The sequence below is a fragment of the Cricetulus griseus genome, chromosome 4, assembly GCF_003668045.3.
Source record: "Cricetulus griseus strain 17A/GY chromosome 4, alternate assembly CriGri-PICRH-1.0, whole genome shotgun sequence".
In the NCBI taxonomy this organism is placed as follows: Eukaryota; Metazoa; Chordata; class Mammalia; order Rodentia; family Cricetidae; genus Cricetulus; species Cricetulus griseus.
The window spans coordinates 63,060,264-63,066,865 of record NC_048597.1 but is presented as its reverse complement, the minus strand read 5'-3'; positions in this window follow the sequence as shown (position 1 = coordinate 63,066,865).

Here is a 6,602-nt window from a genome sequence, read left to right as displayed (position 1 = left end):
AAATGTCAGGGGGAGTGGAAGGCATTCAGTAATTCAGAAATGGGGGGATTCAGTAATTCTTGTACTGAAATCTTCTTAGATTGCAGAGTGAGTCTCCAGTCATTCATTTCCAATTTCTTGATTCTTCAAGTTTCTCCCAGGCCTTCATTTCTACCTTTAAAGAAAGTAATAAGATTCAGATCTAATGTTAATATAAGCTCAATGATTCTATGAAAATTGATCTCGATATTCTATGTGTTGTTGTAAAGAAAAGTTAGTGTTTAGTCAGTGGTTAGAGACACCATATTAATTCCACTCCAAGTGTGTGGCCAGGATTCCTGTAAACAAAGGACTGTTTTTTAAGACACTTCTTCACCTGCTCCACAGTCAAGGCCATTATAGCCATGCTCTTAGATTGCTGAGGACTATGAAAGGAAGAAGACAAGATAGCTCCAACTGCAGTCTTGAGGGATCTACACTCACTCCAATCCAGGAACAGGCAAGAGTCAAATGCAGCATCCACTATGCCCACGCTAGTAGGCAGCTGTGGTGTAAAGGTCATTTCAACATTCAAGTTATGTCACATCTTATGATTAAACACAGATTACCCATGGGCCAAATATTTTCCTGTGGTGCCCAGACACCAAGACAGGAAAAGCTTCCTAGGAACAGACCCCCATCTTCAACACCTATATACATCTTCAGACTGGAAAAGCTTGTACATGAGGAAAGCAAAGGATTCCTCTGCATTGTATTTGTGTTGCTGACCTTTAAGTTTTTATACTGTAGGCTGCCTTCAGTCTAGGAGAGAACATTGCTTCAATTGGACCAGGGGAATTATTATGTGGAAAACACCAACAAAAAATCGTACTTGTTCCAGGCTCTGCTCTGTGGACTCTGGACCACCCCTGGAGAGATGGGTGGCTTCTCCCTTCTTTTGGCATACAACCCTGCTCAGGAAGCGAAAAATGAAATTTTGGAACACATGTACCATTCAGAAACAAGGATTTGGCACTGGTGGGAATATTCCCTGTGTTGGATTGAATTGTGTTGCACTGTGGATTGGCAAGGAAAAAAAAGCGGGGAGTGGCCCATGCATGTCACTGGCAAAAATACCCATACAGAATTAGTTAAAGCTTGCTGAGTAACGATGACAGTGGAGATGGAAATGATCACAGTTCCTGCTCTCAGTGTATTCTCTGTGCTGCTTGACTCCCATTATTTTCTCTATAACCCTGTAAAGGAGTTTTCATTTCTTCCATTATATACAAGAAAGATGGCATGCACTCCGAAGGTAAACACTCTTGTAAAATCACTCAACTACTCATGAACCCTGCTAGATTATAGCCAGTTAAATGTCTTTCTTTGCTCACTCTTGCTTTGTGTTGGACTCTTGGGTCGGGTGCATTACCGAGGGAGGCTGTTAGAATTCGATGACTGCATCCAGGTATCTAAGCCACTGAGCTGAGAAGCCACCACAAAGAGATCCACCATTTTGACTGGCATGAGTGGATGACATTTTGCAGCAAAGGTCTTCACCCAGGAATTATTTTTCCCTAAGGTATCATCTAAGAGATGATGGAAGAAGAGGCTGTCACGAGGTCTATGATAGAAGTAGGAGGCCTGTACCTGTTCTCTGAATCTGTCGGGGCACATCACAACTCACGTATCTTCCCCCAGCCTCTAACACATCTTTTTGAGAAAAAGAGATTATCATTAGACAGAAATGGCACCAATATCCTGACACCTGATTAAAAACAGAATGAAGATAAAATGATTTCGCTATCCTTCCTGGCCTGGGAAGCCAACACTCCCCATCCCCCTAGGGAAATGGCCCTCTCCCAGCGGCTGCCTGCTCTTCACTTTGAAGTTGCTTCTAAACCTGTTTGCTTTTGGAGCTCCAAAAATGTTTGTGCTCGATGCCGCAGGCTGGCCCAGCAAGGTTGCTCATGCTGAGACCGTGGCTGGCTTCCCGGGTGAACAACCAAGACAGTTAATTACATCAACCCAATTAGCAGCGGCACCCACCTTGTGCAAGCAAGGCTCACCTGCAGACTCACCCGTCTGGCAAAGGGCCCCCAGGCTTTAGTGGAGAAGCTGCTGAATTGAGAGACTAAATGTTTACCAGTGACCTCTTCTCAGTACCCTCTTGTCTTACAGATAAATAAAGGAACTGGAAAAAGACCAAACCCTTACACCACTGTCTACAGAGCAGCCTACAGATAGTCATGGCTTTCAGATTGTTCCACTGGGGAGGAACAGAGTCTTCCCTCAGCACCTACGAGTGATCAGAGGTGGAACACGATCAGATATTGCCTTTGGTAATGAGGTTGTTTGCTTGCTTCTAACAGAGCCCCGAAAAGACAGAGCCCTCTCTGAAAGGCAGGCTGGGGAACGTGACAGCTGTTTTCCTTGGCTCCACACTCACACTTTCCACCTTCACAAGGAATCCAAAGTGCTGGGTTCAAAGATGAAATCTAATCCTCTGTTAGCTGGCTACCAGGAGCCAGTTGCTTCAACTCTCTGAGCCTTGATAAGCTGTTTGCTAAAAATGTGGTTATACACACTGTAGGGACAAAGAACCATCCAGTGATTGGCATCAAGTAGGGAGAGAATGTCTCCAAAGGGCATCGTTGGGGTAGAACAGCTCCATGTTGGGCTTGCACTGCTGGTCAAATGACTCAATTTGTCCAAGGCCAACAGCTCTCTTCTGAGATGCATGGATTTTGCAGAATGCAAAACTCGAAATTATGCCTTTTCAAAGTTGAGGAAAATCACTTACTAAGCTCAGTGAAGAGAATAAGGGTGATGATAGACTTGAAAGTATCAAGCAGAATGAATGAGCCCGGTATGTCTTAGCGATGTATCCATTGTTTTCCTTTTCCTCCAAGCCTGTTCCTCATCTATAAAATGGGAATTCAAATATTATTTCCTCTAAGCATAAAAACACATCTTATCCATGTAAGTGCTCTCTCCACATTTATTAATTGACATGTTTTGAATGTCCTTGCTGAACCAGGCCCTGTAATCCCTATTGTAAAAGCATGGCAGAGCCAGGCTCCCATCCTAGCTTAAGGAGGGAGACAGAGGTAAGGGTACATCAATACCATGCATGCTACTGTGCCAAGGTCAATGGCAGCAGAAGTGTGCTAAAGGGCACCTCAGTGTAGGATAAGGAAAACAAGACTATCTGACAATGAGAGATTATGAGACATGGAAGCAGGTAAGTAGTAGACAGCCCCACAGAGAAGCTGAGGAAGCAGGCACATTGCAAGCTGTTAGATGGAGAGCAAGGTACACTGAGAGACTCCTTTAGGAATATAGCATCTCTCCATCTTCTTGGGGATTCAGAGATTCTTGTGGGCTCAGGGTAGCTGGCCGAGTGCCTCCTGCTCCCGTGTGTTTTCATTGCTATCATTCTTCAGTTTCCTGTACCCATTTGTAGGTAACTGGGGGTCTCAGCCCTTAGCTTCTGCTTGGAAATCTGGGTCCTAGCTTAAGGGAAAGCTTCCCTGTGGAAGAGTCATGACCTTTCCGTTTCCTTCATTTGTTTTGCATAATTAGTCACTCACCAGCAAACCTGGGGGGGGGTGTTTGCTATCAGATGGCAGGTGACAGGAGTCATGGAAGGGATTCAACTCCTCTAAGGTGGCTTAGTGATGTCAACCCAATTACCTGAGACTGCTTATCTGCATGGCAATGGCCCTCGGGTGTCAGTGCCTGTGTAGACTTGGGTGGAATTCTTTGCTGGGACACTTGGCTGACAGAAAGTCTGCTCAACCCTCTCTCTTTTCCCCTCCTGAAGAGAAAGCAGCAACAGCCCCTGGCCAAAGCCCAGAGATCTTGCATGAGTTCTGGAGATGACAAGACACACTGCAACTTTAAATATGCCACCAAGGAGATGCTTCAAGGCTGGAGCTGATATTCCACAGTTCTGCACCTGGACCAGGGTTTACCCACTGGTTAAGTAATTCCAGCCTGTTCCATGAATAGCTGCTTCTCTTGCTTCCACCCCTGTGCTGTGTCACCCTTTGCTGCTTCAGCTACCTCAGTTTCTTTTCTAGAACTCACGGGGTCTCTTCACAATCCAGATTGAACGTATGAGGGCGAGCATGAAGGGGCTGTGGACTCTGCACCCTGCTTTTGTTTGTATTGAGTGGGCAGAATGTATTGGCTGTTAGACATTGCAGGTAGCACCTTTTTGGAAGTTATGGGGTATTAAACATGTAGGCCTAGTAGACTTGTTCATTCCTAAGGTGTTGTCTACCTTTAACTATCTATGATTTTGTAAGTGCTGAGTCTGGATGTAGGAAAAATGTCTCAGGATCCTACTGTAATGGCATATCGAAGTAACAAGAGTAGCACACTTTACAAGCGTGTGTTACAGAACAGAAGAAAGACCTCAGACAAAGACGAGGGTTCAGCAAATGGAGTTCCAAGTATCTGCCATTAAGTCGGAGCTTATTTCCTCCTTCTCTAAGATGAAAAGAAAGTCCCCAGTGCTGGTCTGTACAGAACAAGGAGGATGGGAAACACACAGAGACACACCACACCACACCCACACACACACACACACACACACCACACCACATACATCACACACACACCCCCGACACATACATCACACATACACACTGTAAGCATACCACACCACAAACACACACACCACATACACCACACACCAAAAATATACACACACCACACCGCAATACATCAGACACACACACAAGCACATGCTCACACAACAAGCACATACTCACACTACATACACTACACACCAAAAATATACACACGCACCATACCACAATACATCAGACACACACACAAGCACATGCTCACACCACAAGCAATACTCATACCACATACACCACTCATACACCACAACACACACCACAATACACCACACACACCACACACCATACATACACCACACCACGCACCACAGCCTCCCACACCACACACCATACAAACATACCACACATACACCACATATAACACACACATGCACACACACACACACAAACACACACACCACACATACTACACACACACAAGCACATACACCACACCACCACACATACATCACACACACACACACACACACACACACACACACACACACACACACGAGAGAGAGAGAGAGAGGGGGGGGAGCACACCACACAAATGCATGCACACAGGGGGAACTTCCCAGAGGACATTTCAACAGCAACGATTACACTTGCAACAGTTTCCCGGTGCTGTGTTACCAAACACGGTGACAACAGCACAGTTCTATTCGAGCACACAGCAAGGAGATCCTTCTGATAACACAGCCATATTGCAGGTCGGTTACTGAAGAGTAAGGAGCTGACCTTACAGGCTCCTTTGGATCTACAGGGAATTAGATTGAAGTGGACTAACCGGTCTGGTTCTTGGAGCCTGGGGTGTGGTAGCCTTAGCTCTGAAAGTATCTCCTTTAAATTTACTGATTCATCTCTTTGTGCCCCTTTCCATGTCTGAGAGGGTGGGAGACAAATTTCCCGCCCTGGAGATAGCAAGGCAGTGAACAGAAATTCATAGACATGATGGGGAACTCCCTTTTTCTGAAGGGATGTTATTTTTTTTCCGACTGGAACCTTTCATCCGTCTTCTCTAAAGCCCCTATCCTCATGACTAATTTGGGAAGCCACCTACTTTGGGGACCACTGGGCTGGTACTAGGAGAGATATCCAGGCAGTTACCCCATCCTAAGTGCATCTGTACAGGTCTTAGACATCAGAGGTGAGTGCCTCCCTCTGCTACTATTTTCCAGGCTCTTGGGGTAACAGCCCTGGGCAGTGACTTGATTCCTGCCCTGTTATGAAATGCCTGTGCCAGCTTAGCAGTCACCTGCCTTATTTGTATTTCTCCACATGTAGCATTCTCATGCCTCCGTGCATATTGTCTGCTCGGGTGTAGCTTGTGCAATGCCTCACTTCCCCATGCTAAAGCCTCTGGCTTTTGAACTCCATTTAAGTTTAGCAAGAAAATCAGATTCTGGTCTTACTTGCCATCTCCTGGTAGACTCTGAGAAAAATTACCCTTGCAGCATCTTTTTTTTTTTCTTTCACCTGTTCTACTTGTCTTTATTGGTGTTTGATGCCTTTTTTTTTTTTTTTTTTTTTTTTTGGAAAACATACAAACTTTCGGAGGTAACAAGTACATCTGCATTAGTATGGATGTGTATGCATTAGTATGCACAAGTATGGATGTGCAGCGTGCACAGCTCAGCTAATGATTAGTTTTTTGTACTATGTTTGAGCAGGGAAAAGGCATCTATCAACTTTGTAAGTGTGCATAGACTACAGAACCAAACTGTAATATAAATCTCTATCCATATCATGTGAAAGGATGCCATGTAACAATAATTCATGAGGACAGTAGCTGGAGTTTTCTTTTCCCACCAGGTCCCACAGCCACTTCGTCCCCAAATAAGCACACAAAGATTAATATTAACTATTAAACTGTTGGCAGATGACTAGGGCTTCATACTGGCTAGCCTTTTCTTAATTATTAACCCAGAAATACAAATCTATGTATTTCTACATGGCCTTATCTTACCAGAGAACACCTGGTGCATCCTATCCTCCTGGTCTCTCCTT